Here is a 24,060-nt window from a genome sequence, read left to right as displayed (position 1 = left end):
ATGTGGCAACAAGCCAATAGATCACAAAAAGGCAAAAAGCCACAATCAAACAACAATGACAACCTAAGTAATCGATCCCAACTTCATACCCGAAGGTATACATGCTTTATCCAAAAATCTCTAACTCTACATATGCTTCACTAACCGAAGTCTAACCATAAGGTAAGCCGTAACCTACCTTGCAGCTGAGCGGGGGTCACGAACAATCACAACTTTGCCTTGCCTTTTCGAAGAGCCTCCAAATAGTCAAAGTCTATCCATAATTCAATTCTAAGGTAGAAATAAGGACGAACAATACCCATATTGCTATACTATCTTTTGAATCAAAATCGACTGTGGAAGAAGTGGAAAACGGGCCCAAAAGGGTAAAACAGGTATTTCAAAACTGAAATCGGGAACCCAACATTCTAGAGGTTCAATTCTACCATTCGATTACTAATATAACTCAAGAATAGGTCAGTTTCACCATTCAAGTCAAAATCCCCAATTCTAGCATACACCCTAACTTTCAATCTTTCAATTCATCAACAATAATGGAAAATTCAAGCCTATTAGTTACTAAATCATCAAATTCCATACTTAGATTAGTCAAATCCACCAACAAATAACATTCAGAAAGAATTAAACTCAATACTGAAATAGACATCAAAACCCATCTTTCCTCTTAAGTGCTATAGAAATTCTAGCATGGATTCAAGATTAGGAAAGGTAAAGGAATGAATTCTAGGTTTAGGGAACCTACCCACAAGAGAAATCAACCAAGAACTCTGTCAAATCGCCTTAAAAGATGCTTTGGAATATTAAATGAAGTGATAGGAAATGAAGGGTTTTACCTTGACATTAAATAGGATTCTAGTCCCGTTCGCTACAGGGAGCCAGCGATAGCGGCCCACCCTTCGCCGTCATGAGTCCTCCAAAGAGCACTACCAGGCGTTGTGGCGACTCACCATAATTCCCTTCCCCTCGACATAGCAGACCAGGCCCTCATTGTGGCTAGTCCACTACGGCGCATCTGATGCCGCTACGGTGGACACCAGACACTAGAATTTTCCTGATTTTCATAATCTCAATCCCGAAATCTGACAATCACCTGAGACCTCGTAGATACAAACTATACATGCATTCACACATAAAAACATGCTATAGACTCACTCGTGGTCTCGAAATTCCCAATGGAGGTCTATTTGACTGGTTCAACACCCAATGGCCAAATACTAACTTTCCATCCAATAACCCGAAACGCTACCAAATGCCTTGGGAACTGAACTGAACATCCCACCAAGTCACAATCTACTATTCGGACCTCTCAAAATCGATAGATTTTCAGAGGTCTGTTGAAGAAATAGTCAACTATTGGTCATACGTTTTCACTTTGAGGCTCTATTTCACAAAAGATATCATAAATCTCGCCCGAACACCTACCCTACCACCCATCCCCGCGGGTTAAAATCGTACTAATAGGGCTCTGGGAAAGTTCAACAGGGGTAAATGGGTCAAAAGTGCTATAACGACTAAATGGGTCATTAAATCTGATACAATTGAAACAATCGCTCGTCCTCGAATGACAATGGAAGAAACGGGGGAAAAGTACCTGAGTTAGCAAACAACTGGGTATATCTGGATTATATATCGAACTCAGTCTCTCATGTGTCCTCCTCAACAGGAGGATGCTTCCATTGTACCTTAACAGAAGCTCTCTTCTTAGACCTCAACTTTCTAACCTGCCAATCTATGATCGCAATATGCTCCTCCTCATTAGATAGATTCTCATCAAGCAACACAGAATCCCAACGAACGATATTAAAATGATATAAAGCGCCCTCTGAATGGTACCTTTTCAGCATAAAAACATGGAAAACCGGATGAACACTTGACAGGCCTGGTGGCAAGGCTAACTCATATGCAACATCACCAATATGACGGAGAATTTCAAATGGACCAATGTACCTCGAGCTTAACTTACCCCTCTTCCCAAACCTCATAATACCCTTCATGGGTGAAATCTTCGAAAGAACCTGCTCACTATCCATAAACTCTAAATCCCAAACCTTTCGGCCTACATACATCTTCTGCTGACTCTGAGCTGCCAGAAGTTTTTCCTAAATAAGCTTCACTTTGTTCAAAGACTCCCTCAGCAAATCTGTACCCTAAGGTCGAACCTCAAAAGAATCAAACAACCCAATAGTAGAACGATATCTCCTACCACATAAAGCCTCAAATGGCTCCATATCAATATTCGAATGGTAGCTATTATTGTATGCGAACTCTACCAACGGTAAGAACTGGTCCCAATAAACATAAAAATCAATAACACATGCTCTTAACATATCCCCGAGCACCTGAATAGTCTGCTCGAATAAACCATCAGTTTTAGGATGAAATATGATGCTAAGGTCTAACTGAGTACCCAACTCTGCCTGCAATATCCTCCAAAAATTGGAGGTAAACTGAGTCCTTTAGTCAGAAATTATGGATATTGGAACCCCGTACAATCGCACTATCTCTCGGATGTAAATCCTAGCCAACTTCTCTACATTATAAGTAATATGAACTGGGATGAAAATTAGTCAACCGATCAACAATAACACAAACTGAATCGAACTTCCACAGGGTCTTTGGAAGACCCACAATAAAATCCATGGAAATCCGCTCGCACTTCCACTCGGGAATGGGCATCCTCTGAAGCACACCACCAGGTCTTTGGTGCTCATACTTGACTTGCTGGCAATTCCCACACTGAGCATCAAATCGGTAATATCTCTCATCATTTGACCCCACCAGTAGTGCTGCCTCAAATCACGATACATCTTACTCTCCTCTAGATGAATAGAATACCTGGAGCTATGAGCTTCCTCCAATATCAATCGAATCAGACCACCCACAAGAGGAACGCACACACGTCCCTTAATTCTCAGATTCCTCTCATCATCAAGCCCCATTTCTCAAAACCTTATCACGAATCTTACACAAATTAACATCCTCAAACTGATGAGCCCTAATTTGCTCCAAGAGAGACGACCTCGCCTCAACACACACTAAGACTCTGCCCGGATCGGAAATATCAAGACGCACAAGCTTGTTAGCCAGAGTCTGAAACCTCCATGGCTAAAAGACGCTCCGAAGAAACTACCCGCGCTGAACTTTCCATACTCACTGCCTCGCGACTCAAGGCATCACCTACCATATTAGCTTTACCCGGATGGTAAAGTATAGTGATATCATAATCCTTCTGAAGATTCATCCAACTACGCTGCCTCGAATTAAGATCCCTCTGACTGAACACTTGTTGAAGCTACCATGATCGGTATTGACCTCACAATAGACCTCATATACCTAATGCCTCCAAATCTTCAACCAGAAGACTACCGCTGGCAACTTCAAATCATGAGTAGGTTAGTTCTTCTCATGGATCTTCAATTTCCTAGAAGCATAGGTAATGACTTTGCCCTCTTGCATCAACACGGCACCCAAGCCAACATGGGACACATCACAATAAACTGAGAAATCCTTACCCTTTATGGATAATGCAAAACTAGGAGTTGTAGTCAACAGATTCATGAGCTTTTGAAAGCTCTTTTCACAAGCATCAGACCACTGGAAAGAAACCTCTTTCTGAGTCAATCTGGTCAGGTGAGAAGCAATGGAAGCAAACCCTTTCACAAACCAACGATAGTAACTAGCCAAACCTACAAAGCTAAGAATCTCAGTCACTGTAGTGGGCCTTGCCCGATCCCTAACAACCTCAATCTTTTTGGGATCAACCATGATCCCTTCCTTTGACACCACGTAGCCAAAGAATGCCACAGAATCAAAGCCAGAATTCACATTTTGAAAACTTAGGATAAAACTCTTTCTCTCACAATAACCCAAGGACAATCCTCAAACGACGCTCATGCTCCTCCCTACTCTTCAAATACACCAAGATATCAACGATGAATACTATGACAAAGAAATCCAAGTATGGCTTAAAAATGCCAGTCATCAAGTCCATAAAAGATGTCAGGGCATTTGTAAGCTCAAATGACATTATAAGGAACTCGTAATGACCATAACGATTCCTAAAGGCCTTCTTTAGTATATCCTTGGCCCGAATCTTTAGTTGCTGATAGATCGATCTTCAAAAACACAGAAGCACCCTAAAGCTTGTCAAACAAGTCATCAATGTGAAGAATAGGATACTTATTATGAATGGTGACCTTGTTGAACTGGCGGTAATCTATGCACATCCTCGTCGTCCAGTCCTTCTTCTTCAAAAATAACACGGGAGTGCCCGAAGGGGAGAAACTCAAGCTAATGAATCCCTTACTCAGAAGATCATGCAACTGCTCATTTAGCTCTCTCAACTCAATAGGTGCCATCTTATATTGTGAAATGGAAATAGGGCGAGTGTATGGCTCTAAATCGATGCAGAAATTAATGTCACGATTGGGTGGCATACCTAGCAAATCAGAAGGGAATACCTTCTCAAACTCGCATAAAATGGGCACGGACTCAAGGGGCGGAGATTCAACACTAGTATCATGAACATGAGCCAAGTAAGCCAAACACCCCTTGTCGACTAATTTCTTAGCGTGGAGATAAGAAATTATCTTCTTTGGAGCGAGACTCGGAGTACCCCTCCACTCAAGCCTAGGAATCCCAGGCATAGCTAAGGTGATTGTCTTGTTGTGATAGTCCAAGGTAGCATGGTACGGGGACAACTAACTCATACCCACTATAATATCAATATCTACCCTATCCAAGATCATCAAGTCTATCGACCTGTCATATCCCATAAAAGTAACTAAGCAAGACGGATAGACTCGATCAACCACAATAGAATCTCCAACTAGAGTAGACACATGAATAGGTACACCAAGACGATCACAAGTCAAATTCAAACCAACAGAAAGATAAGTAGGCACATAGGAGAAGTAGCAAGCGGGATCAAATAAGAACGAAGCTGCCGGGTTACCTGATATCACAGCATCAAAAGCCTGAGCCTCAGGCCTACTAGGAAAAGCATAGCAATGCACACCACCACGACCTCCCTGGCTAGACTTCGCTCCTTCCTTTAAGACCTGGGAACAATCCCTACATACTGATGACCACCCCTGGACAAATGTGAACCACCGCGGCCTGACTGAGCATAGCTTCTCCCTGAAGAACCACCCGAGCTCGGTATCTAGAACCGGGAACCCAGCTGAGTCCCACTATGAATAGATCGGGTGTAATCTCTCATGATGTCATCAGGATCACCATAAATATATAACAAGATCTGGGGGCTGGATGTTGATACACAGAGGCTGAAGAACCGAATAGACTACCTCGGTCGGCTGGCCGAGAGAAAGAACACCATGAGACTGCCCTGCCCTATAGCCACTCTGTCTAGAAGGGCCACCAGAAGATGCCTGTAATGCAGACTGAATCGGACGGCTGGGGGCTGACTGATAGGTCCTGGAAGACTAACCCTGTCCCCTATAACTAGAAACATTGTACCCACCATACTGACAAGGCCTGTTCTCACTAGACCCTCCAAATGATCGAGCCTTTGCAGACTCGACAATAACAGCATAATCTGCTAGTTCATTGAAGGAAGATCCCATGGCCACAATCTAAAGACAAGAAATATGAAGTGGAAGCACAAGTCCACCAATAAATCTACGAACCCTCCCTGCCTATGTCGGAATCAACTATGTCGCATATCGAGCCAAAAACAGGAACCTGGCCTTATACTCTGCCACTGACGTACCACTCTGCTGCAAATGGGTAAACTCATCCCTGTACTAATCCATCAAAGTACGCGGCACGTACTTCTCCAAGAAGTCCTGGTGGAACAGTGCCCAGGTGAGTGGAAGTGAACCAACGGGTCTGCCCTAAAAAAAATACCTCCACCACGTCTTCGTATCTCTACGAAACTTAAAGGACACATAATCCACACTGTGAGACTCCAAGATTTTCATCTTTTAAGGCCACTCATGCAAATTCATAATGAACTCATACGCATCCTCGCTAGGCGTGCCAAAGAATCTAGGCGGCTCCATCTTCAAAAATAGGTTGATGAGCTCATGATCCCCAACTGTCAAAACCTGGCCTGCTACTAGCCTAGGAACACCCTCAGGGTCTGGTATACCATCAGTAAGTGGGGCCATGGTTGCAGCAGGCTACATTCCCAATGTCTGCCCCTGCTTAAGAGTCCCTACTCCTACTCTGGACTGGGAACCACCTGGAGTAGTGGCGTTGCCCGCGACATTCTGGGCATCGAGATGAATAATGATATGGGCCATGGTTTCCAAGAATACTGGGTCGGACATGACCTTAGGTTGAGTTTAGGCTGGCCCCACACCTCCCTCGGCTGCCTGCTCTCTCGTGGGCTATCGCTCTGGCAGATGCTTTGGAGAAGCTAATCGAGCTCGTCTCTATCCAGCCACAGACGTCCCACCTATGGCCGATACAACACTATGGCCTCTAGCTCGGCCGCTGTCTCTCGCCTGTTCTCATCATCTCATGTCGGTCCCAGTAGCGAGCTCGAGCACCTCATCTCTCGCGATAGCAGCTCGTGTTCTCACTAACTGTGAGAGAATAGAAATGAATCAGTTACCAATTTAAAAGTTTCAAATACCAATTTGAATAAAGTAGCATGAATAAGTGAAAAAGTTTGAAGTTTTCTAAATTTTCCATAGCCTCTCGCAGATAAGTACGGAGCTCATTGTACCAATCCGCAATACTCCACTAGAAATGCTCAGTTACTTATAGACCGGGTAACCTAGGCCTCTGATACCAACTTTTGATGTCCCAAATTGAGGAACGTGCTAGCACCTGCCCTTTTCCCATATTGGCCACACACGACCAAGAAATCATTCAAAGAAACATCAAATAATCGAGGATAATGGTGTCTCTGGCTGGAGCTCTTTCGTTCTCATGTACGTAATCAGAAATCAACTAGTATCCCGGTCTCGTTCTATCCCTATTACAGTAATCTTGCCTTATGATGTCCGTGCTACTCTCCATCCTACAAATACTCTCTTTTTGTCGTTCTTTAATTTCCCTATTAGTGTGAAACTCCATTGTTTACTCCTTCGATATGTAACGTTTCCTCACCATATTTATTATTCCTCATAGCAGGGTTATGCTTATAATAAGCTAATAATGATAGTTCAACTAATTCATAACCAAGAACATCTGCGAGCTCCTATCAAAACTCTTCCTTTAATTTCTTTTCCTCAAATCCTACAGTATAAATTTATGATTATAGAGCTGAGAGAAATTCTCACTTTACCACAACTTCCTCCCAACATCAGTATACTTATCTTTGACTATCTTATACTGGTGATTACTTAGGTAGTTTTTATTCTTCGTTGGCTTTCCATTGTTGCCTCTATACAATTTGTTGGACATAACCTCACGTTGATGGTCCATATAGTTCTATAATATACACTCTCATATTCAGTATGGTTAGCGACTCGTGAGATACTTTCCATGAGATACTTTCCAATCTCCAGCAATACTACTATCTTTCTATTATAAAACATCACTCCCCCTCTCTTGGAGATCGCCAAGCCGCCTATCATTATTCTTTTTGTTGGATTTTTACTCCTTCTGACACCAAGCTTCCGTTTTGTTGTAACCGAAAGTGTCCTTTGTATTCATCATCCTTTTCATCATACTCTCGGTAATTAACTTGGAGAGCATTCTTACTCTCCTTGTCGCTCTTTAGGACACGTCACAGTGTATCTTGGTGCAGTACAATTTCCTCGGTATGAGGGATTCGAACCACGGTCTAGAAACATCATATCTCACATCATTTTCTTTGACTCGTTAATTCCCCTTATTTTCCTATCATACTTTGTTTCTCATACCTGCCCCATAATATACTTATTTTCAATCCGTTTTTTTTTCTCCTGATACATTCTCGAACTTTGGTTTTTTCAAACTAACACATTTCTGTGTTTGGAATTTTTGGGAAAGTCATAATTCATTTCAGGACTAAAACTGCTCTTCCCCCCTTTTTAAGGATATTCTTATACACCAATAACTTTTGAATATTAGTCATTTTTTATAATCACCTGGACGACCTTAACAATCCTTCTACCCCTCAGTTCCTTATAATACCAGAGTTCTTTTCATCACATGGTTTGACATATTTCCCTTTCTGCTAGTTGAAGCCTTGTATCAGATCAAAATGCTCATACATATCAGATCCAACGTTGGTACCTCCATTATCGTCTTTTCACTTCTACCTTTCATGATTAGTAATTCCCTGGGGTAATAAATGAATGGGACATCAAAATTTGTCAGGCTCCTTATGAAGTGTCCGGCTATACCTCGCTCCTTTAGCCATAGTCTTTTCCCCACGACTATCTTCTTAACACCATTGAAATTCCTCTTGCTCTGGGTTCCCAATTCCGATTACGTCTATAGTATACCATTAAAAGTTAATATTCCATACCATCCATTCCCACGTGTCATCCTTTCATTTTCTTAGCTCATTTATCCCGTAATTCTCCTTAACTACTTGTTTGCATTACAGATATGCATCATAATTCTTCCAGTGTTCTACCACTTCTTGTTCCTATCATGAAATCCTTACAAAGTACACCCTTTTCTTTTTTCTTTCATCTAGTCTTCATCATCCTTATTGACACTACAACTGGTTCATATTTATGCATATCCCCAGTGTATCGTTCTATTTCCTTTATAATCGAATCTTTATATTACTTATCAAGGTTCTTATCCCATGTTACTGATGTTTTGTCTCTTGGCCAGACTTGTTTACTTATTATCCTTTCTCCTATCCTTAGTGATTGTTCGATTTTCTTTAATCAATCCATTAGTGTACTTTTCTTACTTTCATCCTGAAGACCTTCCTTGAGTCCCTTTCCTCCGAAGCACTCTTCTCCACTTGCTATTTTATGGTATTATCCCTAAAATTTATAGAATATCCTTTCCGAAATGCAAATCCGTTCTATTGCTAAATCATCTTTTATGAAGGCTTTCTTGTTTTTCGAGGTAATCATGTTAGTATGGTTGCACATTTACCTCTTCGACTGCCCCTCAATAGCCGGAAATCCCTTGGTTTTTTTTTGTAAAACCTGCTTATTTTCTCCTAATTCACATCCTTATTCGTTGTTACTGCCCTTCAGTCCCACTTATCAAAATCTGATTTCGAACCCTTTACATTCGTCTTCCGTTCCATACTACATACTCCATTCTTTTCGTATACTTACTTTCGAGATTCATCCGAATGATTCTTTTCCGCTGTACTTACCTTCAAGATTCCCATCTTGAGGCTTGAGTTAACCTTTTTTTCGCAACATACCTCCATTGCTTACACCTCTCCTTTCCTCAGGGCATCCTAATCTTCTTACTCTTGTATACTCACTTCCTTCCTTTTCCCTGATGTGATTGCATCAGGATTATCCAACTTTAATTTTAGAGAGACTAATGTCACCTCACCCTGTAACAATTACCACTTGAATTTCAATACCTTGTTCAACCAGTACCTTTAACACATCGAAATGTCGATTATCGGGGCACACAAACTGATTGACAACACATAAAATATCGTATATTCCTCTCCTAACACCTTACTTACAAAATATTCCCAATACTATTTTAAACTCGTCCTATTTCTGTAGGTGTAATACATCTTCTCTCTCTTTTCCAAGCGGGTCCGCCTTATCTCTCACAATCATCTGGGGTTTCCAACCGTAAGTCTCACACGCTTCTAATTTCTCTTAAGGTATTCTAGTCCCTCATCCTTCTCTTATGTCCAAATTTGTAGGACTCTTAGTACACTTCCCAGGGGGTCACCCATCTTAGTATTACTCTCACCCCACTACGCATAACTTTGGAGTCCTGATGGGATCTGTTGCGTTAATGCTGGTACTATCACATCCACCCTGCTGCGTGACCTTTATCACATGACCTAGAACAAGTTAAAGTTCTAAGGGATCCCAATAAAATTCCTGTAATGCATCTCCCTCCGGATTGGAAAGATCCCTTACTTTCCTGACCGAGCAAATACTAGTTTATCCTTCAGAACTCTCAGTAATAACTATCGATCAACACACGACTGTCTTCCATTCCTAAATTTAAGATTCCTAGTAGTGGCAAAAAAACAGCTTAGTCTCGATTATCCATAAGTACTTTGGTTATCGGTTCCTCTAAAACTCCCATTTGTCACCTAGTAAAGATATCCTGCAATAATTGTACACACATAAGAAAATTCAATAAAAGACCCATATGCATGTAGTCGACCTGTCCTGAGCTTGGTCTGGAGGGCTATAAAGTGAAGTGTCCTCTTCATTGTCCTCCCACCATTTGCTAGTATAGACCTATTCATCTCTCTCATCTGAGTCTGAGGGTTAAGGATATTCGGGTAGCTCTTGGTTTACTGACGGCCAAGATAATGGGCTAGAATAATCTGTCACACTCTCAGGCGTAGTTGGCCTAACATAGTGCCCTGCTATAGGAGTAGCTGGGGAAGTCAACTCTAGTACAGTCTCGGAAATCTCCTACTCTGGCGTCCCATATGAACCCTCAGACGGGTCCGTGTCATAGCTGTCCTCCGATGGATCCTCCTCTCTAGAAGTGAAAAATCCTGGGGGAATCGTTGCGGGGTCATTAGAGGGATCAGTCTTGATGGAATAACTAAGGCTCCTTCTGCTCGGTCTCGGAGCCTGTGGTCCTGAATCTGCTCTAGGGGGATTTTTATCACCCCCACTGTCTGAGGCTGATCTATTCATCTTTATCAATCTGTGCTTACCTATAGGAAAAGAGGGTCAGAAAAAATATTTCCTAGACTCTAGCTATATCGCACGATCTAAGATAGATGGAAAGGTCAATGATTCCTAAATATCCGGCAGCCCCCTGTTTATATGTGTGGCTGACTTCACACCCGTAAACAAGACTCTACCGGACACAGTCTATAGAGAATCCTTAGGAAGAACTACTCTGATACCACTTTTGTCACAACCCAAACCCATAGACCGTGACGAGTGCCCGATCACTGCTGACCAAGCACCCGTAAACTCACACTTGCTATATGCTGAGTAACTTGGTGGCCCATTTCTAGCTCATATCTGAGCGATAGCATCTGCTGCAAAATTTATGCAGTAAACTCGATCTTGGAAAACTCATAATTTATACACATGGATATGTATATATAGGCATACGTGCAACAGATGACTACACAGTCCGACATGGCCACTACATGTGTTGTACGGAAAAATAGGAGACCACAAAGCTACATGATATTCCCACTATATACAACTGTCTACAGACCTCTATGGAGTCTAGCTGTAGAAAGACAGGACAAGGCCTTGTCTGTTATATCCCGCATTTTGTATAATCGAATAATTCAAGACAATCGCGGGAAGACGACAAGCAAGGCCATATTATATTTTGTTTGGCATATGAGTTGCTTATGAAAAATTTAGAAGTGAAAATAATGAGGAAGGTCAAGGGCATAAAGGGAAATTTACAATATGACTCGTGGAAGTACGAAGGAAGACGAAGGGAAAATTTGGAAATTGGAAAAATTAAAAACTCGCCATGAAGTGAAAAAAAAAAGATGGGCTTGAGTTGATTGGGCCAAAGTGGCCGGTCCATGGGGTGGGCTTAAGCCCACCAAGGTGACTTATTGGTCAAGCTTAAAATATGACCAAGTCATCTTTGTGGTCATATTAATCTCTAGAAACTACAAGAAGATAAGAACAATAGAAGAAGGAGAACCATCTAGAGACCATTTCGGCCAAGATCAAAACCAACAAGAAAATTTACAAAAATTCCTTCAAAAATTGTTTTTCACTAATTAAAGGGTCCTTAACAAGGTGGAGTTGTTGTGGAAGCAAGAAAAATTCATAATCATACAAGTTGCCAAGTTGTAGTCAAGTGAGAAGTTGAAGAAGAAAGGTGACTTTTAATCGTGTTTTATGTGTTATGAATGGTTTATATGTGTTGTAGTATGCTAAAATGGATGAAATTCATGAAGGAAAGGAATATTGTATGTGGCCGTGCACGTGTATGCATGTGTAGGAAGCATGTTTCAATTATTTTATTTAGTGTTTGGTTGTTATTGTTGTGAATGTTATGTGGAAAATGGAAGTTGAATGAGTTTGGAGAGATTGTAGTTGTGAATGCATGTGAAGCCGTGTAGAGTGTGGAGTGTATATAGCCGTATATGTGTGATGTATGGTGAATGGATAGCGAACAATTTTTATTTAGTATGTTGGTCGTTGTGTTGTGGAGCTCATATTACAAATGAAAGCCTAATGAGCTTAGAGAAATATTAGTAGTGGAAAGCTTGTTTTGGAAAATTATGTAAATTGAATGTTATGTTCTTACATGTATGAAATATAATGATACTAGAATAGTGTTGTTGGAATATGTTATAAGATTGTTATTGTGTTCATTGGAGTCGGAAGGTTTTGAAGAAAGTAGTAAATTGATATCATGTATCTTGAATTGAATATGTGAATCGCTAGTGTGGTTGTGGAGTTTACATTGATAGTCGCCGGGTTCGAATTCCCGGATTGTGATTGATCAAAATTTGGCTAGGTTGAATGTTGAGGATGGTATATTTACAGAGGAAGTGCTGCCGAAATTTCGGTAGCCAAGTGTTACCTTAAGATTCCAACTCTAAGTACCCTAATGAAAGTTTGGGTAAATGTGACCAAATTGCAGATTTTGGCGGATTTGCAGCTTGAATTCGGAATAGCAAAAGGAGCGGAAAGAGGTATGTAAGGCTTCACCCGTCTTTCTATGGCATGTCTTAGACGTAATAAGTTGGGTACGAGCCCCGGGGACAACTCTATTCCCCGGAATCCGCATCCAAAGTTTCCCCTTTTCCCTTCAGTAGAATTGAACTAGAAAGTGCGCGAAATGTTGGAAAGACCTCCTAAACCCCTAGAACTTGTATAAATGGGACCCGACTACCATAAAACCCCCACAAGTAATGCCATGACATGTAACATATGCAAATCGTATCCGCTACCTCATTCGGGCCGAGGTGGGCCCGTTGCTCTCGGGTTTTCCTTATAGCTCTGTTTTACTTACTTGAAGTTGAATCCAAAGGGGGCCTTTGATCCCGATTTCGTTACTAAATGATAAGTACTATGACTACTCTACCGAGGATACTTTTATGATGATAATGATAATGACGATGTTAGACAAGAGATTATGCCTATGATAAGTATGACCGGAACGATGCTACGACTAAGATTTCTAAGCTAAGGATTCAATGTGAGCATGAAAGTAATAAACTAGTTCTTGAACCTTATTTCCACCTCCTAGCTATGACACTATTTCCTAAGGAATCCAAAGCCTATGAGTTGACGTCTATGATGCCATGATTCCATTCTATGTTTACTGTTGATACTATTCTCCGCGCCTTAAAATACTTGTTCCTTCAAGGAGAGACAAAGCGACCACGATTGTTCCATAATGTAATCGGAGGTCACCGACCTTACGTCACTCCGAGGGCTACATGATTTTTCTTTGGGCTCTCTTGCGTGCTTATATGACATATGTATATAAGATATGTAAATGTATATAAGACACATATATGTATATGATAAAAGATCGAGAGCGCTATAGACGCTGATGTATGTACATGACACACGTATATGCATATGATGAAAGAGCCAGAGCGCTATAGACGCTGATATATGTACATGATATATGCATATCTATACGGGGAAGATGGAGATAAGGGCAGAGCGTTATATACGCATATCCACCTGATCAGTTGGCATTACATGACATGATATCGTCCCGGACGCGTGATGCCCGGACGCGGGATGTGTATATTTATGGTTAAATGGATCGGCTGTCGACGCCTCGGCAATATGACATGTTCTACTTTTATAGATATATATGAACAAGAAAATATTTTCAAAAGAAACCTAAGCATGCATGGCATCTGCCCAAGGGCACTTATATGTACAGGTTATGTTTCTACCTCAGGACATGTGTTATAACTCTTTTATGTCATTATCCCTGTTTAATATTTTCCGTATATTACTATTCATGCCTTACATACTCGGTACACTATTCGTACTGACGTCCCTTCTTGTGGACGCTGCGTTTCATGCCGCGCAGGTCAGCAGACAGGCGGATTTGGTTCTTAGAAGCCCTACCAGCAGTACTCGACAGTGCTCCAGTTGTTCCGGAGCCTTAGTTCCTTGGTACTAATTTGTGTATATATATTCAGGCACGACAGTACTCGGCCCTTCTTATGTATATGTGTACTATGTCTAGAGGCTCGTAGATAGATATGTACAGTTAGATATGTTGTATTTTGGTATCTTAGCGTCTCTGTATAATGTGATAGCAACGCTTACTAGTCTATGTTTATGATGACGCTACTAACGTTATTGTTCAGCAACAAAAAAAAATGTATAGCACAGTTCCTACGGCCCACTGAGAAGTAAAGGTAAAATGATAGATAAGGGGTGTTCGGTACAAGTATCGGGTACTCGTCACGGCCCCTAGTTGGGTCGTGACATTGTCATACCTACATCTGTACACCTCATAAACAGCATACCAAAAGCTACAACTCCGGATCAAGTAGAGCACACTGACTGTGGCTGAGGAGATGGTCTGGCTCATCCGAATGACTACCTGAACCTGCGGGCATGAACGCAGCGTCCACAAGAAGGGACATCAGTACGAATAGTGTATTGAGTATGTAAGGCATGAGTAGTAACATTGTAAGAGATACCGAACATGGAAAATAACATAATGTGGGCGTGGTGTTATATGTATATAGTATCTTGTCCGGCCAATAAGGCGCTGTGAAATATATATAGTATCTTGTCCGACCATTAAGGCACGGTAAGTATCTAAATTACTCATACATAAATACATATAACATGCATGAGAGCCCAATTAAATGTTACTACTCTATCGGAGTGACGTAGGGTCGGTAACCTCCGATTTATATTATGAATTATTCATCATCTTTATATCTCACCTCGAAGGGACGAATAACATGAGATGAGACCAACAATAATGAATAAGATTGAGAAATCATGAAATACCTTAACATTCTCTTATCATTATTAAAATCATAACTTGAGACGTTTAAACATAAAATCATCATCATTGTAATCATCATAGAAACACTCTCATTTTTAACATCATAAGAAGCTTTAAGAGTCAAGAACTACTAGCGTTTGGAAACAAGGTGGTTATGGAAACATGTGTGGATTCATAAGAAAAGAATCATGTCTTTAGAAAGAAAGGGACTAGCCTTAACATACCTTTTTGGTCGCCTTAAATTTAACTACTCAACGCTTGTCCTCCTAGGCTCGTAAATCAAAATTGAAGAAAATTTATACTATTGTTAGACTCACCTTTATATGCTTGTCTTAATCCTTCAAATAAATCATTCTAGAGTTACCGAAATTCGGGCAGCATCTCCCCTGTTTATATGCCTAGCTCGAAATAATAATTCAATAACCAACAACAACAACAACAATACCAACATCCATAACATCATTTCTAACACCATTATGTATCATAAAACATCCCACATGATGTTTTCCAATTTCCACAACCAACCAACTTGCTATACAGTTATTTAACGTCTTTATCTCCATAAATAAACCAAAAGTAACATTAATAAGGACAGATTCATACCTTATTCTTATTAAGTTAACAATATCTTCAATATCCACTTCTAAGTCACGCCAAAATCCACCGCAAAACAATACTAGCACCAAAACTATACGCTACCCGAGCCTCGGTTAACCAAAATCACTTCAAACCCTCAACTTTTTATGACATAATGGCCCTTTGTGTGTGCTGAGCCTAAAATCTGATTTTTGGTGAAAAAATGAGGTCTTGACCGTTTTAGAAGGTTCTAGATTTGGGCCGAGTGACTGTAGCAGTTACTGTAGCACGCGTTTCTGGTCTGTCAGCCTAACTTGTAACGTCCATAATTCTCCACTTCGATGTCGTATCGATGAGCGATTTATTACGTTGGAGACTAGACTCGACGAAATTCACTTTAGGCTTTTGAAACACCTTAAAACTCCTAATATACTAGGAGATATACTCCACTAAAGTTGACTAAAAATCTGCCAAAAATCCTGCCGACTTTTTTCAAAATATTCATCAAACTTATTTTCTTCGATTTGCTTGATCCTGGAATCTTCCAAAACTCTCCATACATGATATTTATCATTAATCATACTTGATAATGGTCATGTCCTTTGGTTCCAAGGTTGTCCTTCCCGGTTACGACTTACAAGATCATAATGCATCCTCTACTTAAACAATATACTTAAAAATGATCCGTTCCTCACAATCCAAAGTTGTTTTACCTAGCCATAGCTCGATATACTTACATTCAAATTTAACCAATGCTTCTCTGAGGTACGGGGTGTAACAACCCGATCCAATATATGATGCAGAACATGCAACCCGATCTAATTTATGCATAATATATAATATGTTGCGGCGCGCAACCTGATCCAAATATATGAGTATGAATGTGTGAATGATATCAATGATAATGAGAATCTTCAATACCAATCATGCCACACATAGACACATATCAAAATATCACGAATAAATCACAGCCTTCCTCTTTACAAAACAAAACCCAATAAATGAGAGATACGTGTTCACATTAATTATAAGGCAACTCAGCATCAAGTCTAGTATCCCACATGTGGCAATAAGCCAATTGATCGCAACAAGGCAACAAGCCACAATCAAACAACAATGCCAACCTAAGTAATCAATCCCACCTTCATACCTCATGATGTACGTGCTTTTTCACCCACTCACTAACTCTACATATGCTTCACAAACCGAAGTCTAACCATAAGGTAATCCGTAACATACCTGGTAGCTGGGCGGGAGCCATAAACAATAACACCTTTGCCATGCCTTTTTTGGAGAGCTTTCAAATACTCAAAATCTATCCATAATAGAATTCTAAGTTAGAAATAAAGAAGAACAATACCCACATTGCTATACTATCTATTGATTCAAAATAGACTATAGAAGAAGGGGAAAACGAGCCCATAACGGCAAAACGGGCATTTCAAAAGTGAAATTGGGAACCCAACATTCTACAAGTTCAACTCTACCATTCAATTGCTAATATAACTCAAGAATAGGTCAATTTCATCATTCAAGTCAAAACTCCTACTTTGAGCATAAACCTTAACTTTAAATCTTTCAATTCTTCAACAATAATGGAAGATTCAAGACTATTAGTGTAACCCCTCAGACCTTTAACTTAAGTCTTGACCATTATTTTAGACTTAGAAAATCATATAGAGAATGTTAGTATTGAAAATTTTGATACAGTTATTAGATGGGGATTTACGCTCCAGATTACGGACCATATTTCATTATACGGCCCGTATTTAAAATCATAAAACGCCATCAAAATTCATTGTACATTATGGAATTTTGCTTGGAGAGTTATATTGTTAATTATGGACCTTAATTTGTTTTGCGTCCCGTAATTTAGATCGTATATGAGGAGAGTAAGGCAGTGTTTCTGTTTTTTTGGAACATGATTAATTATGGTCCAGAATACGGACCGTAATTTGGAATACGGACTGTATTTTTGTCCATATTTCCAAACTCGCACTAGAACCTACAAATACCTGGTTCAGTCTTACTTTTTATTTTTACAAGTCCCTAAACCCTAGAACGACCTGCTCTACTCCTCAACCATCAAGAACTATTGTAAGCTATCCTAGCCTATTCCAAGTGGATTAAATCATGTGTTCATCTAACCTAATTAGGGAATCATTGTTCTTAACCTAAGATTTTCAAGAAAACCCACCTAAGGGTTCAAGACTTAGACTTTTGGGATTCTTCTCAATTTCAGAGCAGTAGTTACAAGACTTGGAGCATACACAGGTATGTGAGGCTAACTATCTACGTTAGGGAACATTTATCATTCTCCCTGCACCTCATTCCACATGCTTATCAGTAATTTGACTTAGAATACAGTTTAGCTCTAGTTTCTTGAATAGTCGTAGAACTGCTATCTTTTAGGGTTATAGTTTCATAATTCGTTCATGGTGATCATTTTGAATATCATGAACTCAGTACGTAATCCTTATAGACTTGTGTATTGACATCACATGAGTCTCAGTCAGTGTATAATCAGTTATTTGCTTAAGTTTCATAATCAGAAATAGTTATCATGCTATTAACTATAACAAGTCTCTGTCTTGTATATTATTTAATGTTGAACACCTGTATCTGTATTTTTTTTTTCCGGCCTTAGGCCACAGTGTATGCATAGCTATTGCTTGGGCCTGAGGACATAGTTTTTGTGCACATAATTTGGGCCCTAGGCCACAGTTATATTTACAGCTTTACAGGTGATTCTTCATTCAGAATAGAGAGTACTTCAGATCCTTTCTTTCTTGTTTAGTTCAGTTTCAGTTTCAGTACATATATTCTTTCTTTCAGTTGCTTTACATACTAGCACAATTCAAATGTGCTGATATCCTTTTTATTTCTTGGACGATCCAGCTAGCTAGGACCCACTCGTATCAGCTATTGGTGAGCCCAGTTGCTCCGGGGTGTTATCCTGCTTCAGTCTTCTATCAGTTAGATAGTTATCTTTGGAGGCTTCATAGATATGGTCTAGTTAGTCATATTTTAGCAGTCTTTTATGTTTTATCCTTGTGGGCTATTTATGCAGATGTTCAGACTTAATCAGTAGTTCCGCATTTGTATATATGTTTAGCCAAAATTTTTGAGTAGATCAGCATGTGTTAGTTTATTCCTTATTATTGCATGTTGTTGATATCACGTGCTGATTTAGCCAGCCTATGGGTTCGCTCGGTCACATGCAGTTAGGCACTAAGTGCCGTGTTACGCCCAGGCCATGGTTCGAGCCGTGAAAAAGCTTGGTATCAGAGCACTAGGCTCAAGTGTCTTAGGGAGTCTATAAAGCCGTGTCTAGTGGGGTCGCCTTTCTATGTGTGAGGGTCGCACACATATAAATAGTTGACCACCAAGACATTCAGGATTTGATTTACTTCTTTCATACTCTAGTTCGTGCAGTACTTTTGGAAATTCTTCTAACTCGTGCGAATTACGTATTTCAGAAATGGCTCCGAAAAGAAAGTACAACAAGAGGAATATTGCTACTAGCCAGAGGCTACTGTTGATGCAATGACAAAAGAGAACATTCAGGCTCAGACAACCGCCATAGCAAATGCTACAGCTACACCTCCCAATGCTTCGGACGTGGATGTTAAAGGAGCTATTCAGCTGCTCACTCAGATTATGGCAAACCAAGCCCAGTGACAAGAAACGGCTCCTAGCTCAAGTGCTAGTAATGGGTCGAATAGTTCTAGGACTCAAGAGTTTCTACGGCTGAAGCCGCCAGTGTTCACAGGGTCAAAGAATGAATAGGACCCGCATAATTTCATTGATGGACTCCAGAAGGTGTTTCGACTGATGCATGCAAATGATACAGAGGTGGCGGAGCTTGGATCTTTCCAGCAGCAAGATATGGCTCATATTTGGTACTAGACATGGGAACAGTACCAAGGGGAGGATGCACCTTCTGCTACTTGGGATGAATTTACTGACGCTTTTATTGAGTATTTCATGTCAGTTGAGGTCAGGGAAGCCAAGGCTACGGAGTTTGAGAATCTAAGGTAGAATGACATAACTGTTCAGGACTATTATCTCAAGTTCGTGTCATTATCAAGGCATGCTCCTTACATGGTTCCGGATATGAGAGCCATGGTTAGAAGATTTCTATTTGGGCTGAAACTCGAATTGCACAGGGATGCCAATACAACTGCTCAAAATGACAAGATGACTATTTCAAAGACACTGGCATTCGTGCAAGGAAACGAGACTAGGTTGAAGAAAGAAGAAGCCCTGCAGAAGCAGAATGATAGAGACTTCAATAAGAGGGCTAAGTCTGCTGGTAATTTTAGTCAGGGAGGATCTCAAGGAGGTGGGAATTATCAGTTCTTTAAGAATATGTCATCAGAACCTCCTCCCTCTACAGCTAGTGCCCTATCTCAGAGGTCCAAGTTTAATGAGAAAGGCCGAGACTTCGGAACAGCATGCTCACAGTCATAGGCCAGCGTGACCGATTGTGGTTTCCAACTCCCTACTTGCAACACTTGTGGTAAGAAACATTTAGATGTATATCGTTTGGGCATGGATGTCTATTTTGGGTGTGGTCAGCCAGGTCACTTTTTGCGGGATTGTCCGTCAGCAAGATAGAATACCGGATGTAACGGTAATGTAGCTCAGTCCACTAATTCAGCAGCTTCTCGAAATTCCCAAGTCTAGCAGGAGCGTAGGGTAGCAAAGTCTGGAAATTTGGGCGGCGGTCAGAACAGTCTGTATGCACTATCAAGACGTCAGGATACAGAAGCCCGTGGAGATGTTGTCACAGGTATGCTAACAGTCTTCACCTTCGATGTTTTTGCTCTTATGGATCTAGGATTCACTCTATCATATGTTACCCCTTATATTGCTAAGAAGTTTGGGATAAAACTCGAACAGTTGTGTGAACCCTTTGAAGTAGCCACACCCATTGGGGAGTCGGTTATAGCTAGACATATTTATAGGGGCTGTCCAGTGTTAGTCTATCATCGGAAAACCAGAGCAGACTTGGTAGAATTAGAAATGGTAGACTTCGATGTAATTATTGGTTAGAGTCCTATTATGCCTCAGTGGTTTGTAGAAATAAAACAGTAACCTTTGATTTTCCCGATGAACTCATAGAATGGAGAGGTAATTCAGTAGCACCTAGGGGCAGATTTATTTCCAGAAAGATGATCTCCGAGGGGTATATTCACCACATAGTTCGAGTCAGGGATACAGATGCCCAGACTCCAACTCTTCAGTCGGTATTAGTTGTCAGTGAGGTTCCAGAAGTCTTTCCAGATGGTCTAGCCAGAGTTCCTCCCGATAGGGAAATTGACTTTGGAATTGATCTACTTCCCAGCACTAAGCCGATATCTATTCTGCCGTATAGAATGGCCCTAGTAGAATTGAAGGAATTAAAAGTTCAGTTGAAGGATCTTCTTAACAAGGGATTTATAAGGCCAAATGTCTCACCTTGGGGCACACCGGTCTTGTTGGTCTTGAAGAAGGATAGATCCTTGCATATGTGTATAGATTACCGCCAGCTGAACAAGGTCACCATTAAGAACAAGTATCCTCTTCCCAGAATCGATGACTTATTTGATCAACTTCAAGGTGCTCAGTGTTATTCCAAGATTGACCTCAGATCAGGCTATCATCAGTTGAAGGTTAAGGAGGTTGATATTCTGAAAACCGCCTTTACAACCCGCTATGGTCATTTTGAATTTCTTGTCATGTCGTTTGAGTTGATGAATGCACCAACATCTTTTATGGATCTTATGAACAGAGTCTTCAAGCCTTATCTCAACTTATTCATCATTGTATTTATTGATGACATATTAGTGTATTCTCGTAGTGAGGCTAACCATGCAGAGCACCTCAGGATAGTATTGAAAACACTCAAGGATCGTGAGCTTTATGCAAAATTCTCAAAGTGCAAATTTTGGCTAAAGTCAGCGGCATTCTTAGGCCATGTGGTTTCAGGAAAAGGTGTTAAAATGGACTTTCAGAAAATCGACGTTGTTAAGAACTGGCCCAGACCCATCTCTGCATCAGACATTCAAAGTTTCTTGGGTCTAGTAGGTTATTACAGGCGTTTTGTTGAGGGATTTTTCTCTATCTTAGCTCCATTGACTAGGTTAACTTAGAAGAAGCACAAATTTCAATGGTCAGATGCCTGTGAACAGAGTTTCGAAGAGTTAAAGAAGAGATTAACTTCTGCTCCAGTGTTGGTGATGTCAGAAGGAACCAAAGGGTTTGTAGTTTATTATGATGCTTCAGGAGTTCGCCTTGGCTGTGTTTTAATGCAGTATGGTAAAGTTGGGGCTTATGCATCTAGATAACTTAAGGCTCATGAAAAGAATTATCCGACTCGTGATCTGGAATTAGCAGCTGTGGTTTTTGCACTTAAGATATGGCGTCACTACTTGTATAGAGTACTTGTGGATATTTTCACCGATCATAAAAGCCTGCAGTATATCTTCAAGCAAAGAGAGTTGAATCTTAGGGAGAGAAGATGGCTTGAATTGCTGAAGGAATATGATGTGGATATTTTGTATCATCCAGCGAAGGCGAATGTAGTGGCCGATGCTCTTAGTCGGCGTTCCATGGGAAGCTTAGCTAATATTGATGCAGACAAGAGAGTCATGTCCAAGGAAGTTCATCATTTAGCCAGTCTTGCAGTTTGACTTTTTGACTCCGAGGATGGCGGTATGGTTGTTCAGAATAAGACTTTCTCCTCCTTAGTCGTTGAAGTTAAACAGAAGTAGTATAAGGATACCTACTTGTTGCAGCTGAAAGAGGGGATCCACAAGTATACGACGACGACTCTTGAACAAGGGGGAGATGACGGTACCTTAAGATATCAAAGTAGATTATGTATTCCAGATGTAGATGTGCTTAGAGAGCGAATTATGTCAAAAGCTCACCTTTCCAAGTATTCTATTCACCAGGTTCCACGAAAATGTGTAATGATCACAAGGAGATTTATTGGTGGAATGATATGAAAAAGAATGTAGCAGAATATGTGGCTAAGTGTCCAAATTGTCAGCAAGTGAAAGCCAAACACCAGCGGCCTGGTGGCTTGGCTCAGAATATTGATATTCTCGTTTGGAAGTGGGAGATGATAAATATGGACTTCATAGCAGGTCTACCTCATTCAGTTATAAGGCATCATTCAAATTGGGTGATTGTGGACAGACCTATCAAGTTAGCGCACTTTTTGCCAGTTAAGACCACAGATTCAGCGGAGGACTATGCTAAGTTATATCTTCGTGAAATTGTCAAACTTCATGAGACTCCAGTGTCCATTATTTCAGATCGTGGTTCTCACTTCACAGCAAAATTTTGGAAATCCTTTTAGAAATGATTGGGTACAATGGTTAATCTTAGTATAACTTTTCACCCTCAGACAGATGGCCTGGCAGAGCGCACCATTCAGACCCTTAAGGATATGTTTAGGGCATGTATCCTTGATTTCAAGGGTAATTAGGATGATCACTGGCCTTTCATTAAGTTTTCATATAATAACAATTACCATGCTAGTATTGGGATGGCACCCTTTGAAGCTTTCTATGGCGCAGATGCAGATCACCAATTGGTTGGTTGAGGTTGGTGAAGCCGAATTGTTAGGACCATACTTGGTCTATCAGGCTATGGAGAAATTCAAGTTAATTCAAGAGCGGTTGAAAACAGCTCAGAGTCGCCAGATGTCTTACACAGATGTGAGACGAAGGGATTTAGAGTTTCAAATTAATGATTGGGTATTTCTTAAAGTCTCGCCTATGAAAGGTGTCATGAGATTTGGTAAGAAGGGGAAGCTTAGTCCCTGCTATATTGGACCATACAAAATTCTGCAAAAGGCTGGTCAAGTGGCTTATGAACTTGAGTTGCCGCAAGACTTGGTTGTGGTGCACCTAGTGTTCCATGTATCCATGTTGAGAAAGTATGTGGGAGACCCCTCGCTGGTTGTCCCGACTGATAGAATAACAATTAATGATAGTTTGACTTAATATGAAGTCCCAGTGAAATTCCTTGATCATCAGGTTCGCAAGTTGAGAACGAAAAAAGTTACTTCAGTGAAAGTCCTTTGGAGGAGTCAGAAAGTTGAAGAATCTACGTGGGAAGAAGAAGAGGACATGAAGTCCAGATATCCCCATCTCTTTGAAGAGTCAACAGAAAACATTGAAGGTAATTTATCTTCTCATTCAGATTTCCTTTCATGGTTTCCCTATTCCTAGTAATCAGCCAGTTCAGCAGCCAGCCAGTTCAGTATTTATTCAGTTCACTAGATAATTCAGTTCAACCCTTCTTACTTCAACATTCATGTGTTCATGTCAGCTAGTGTGCACAAGCCTTAGCAGTCACTATTTTCCCGAATCCTTCATGCGAGGACGAATGATCCCAAGGAGGAGATATTGTAACACCTTAGACCTTTAACTTAAGCCTTAACGATGATTTTAGACTTAGAAAATC

Source organism: Lycium barbarum, chromosome 1 (assembly GCF_019175385.1).
Source record: "Lycium barbarum isolate Lr01 chromosome 1, ASM1917538v2, whole genome shotgun sequence".
Classification (NCBI taxonomy): domain Eukaryota; kingdom Viridiplantae; phylum Streptophyta; class Magnoliopsida; order Solanales; family Solanaceae; genus Lycium; species Lycium barbarum.
Note: the sequence above shows the minus strand (reverse complement) of the source record.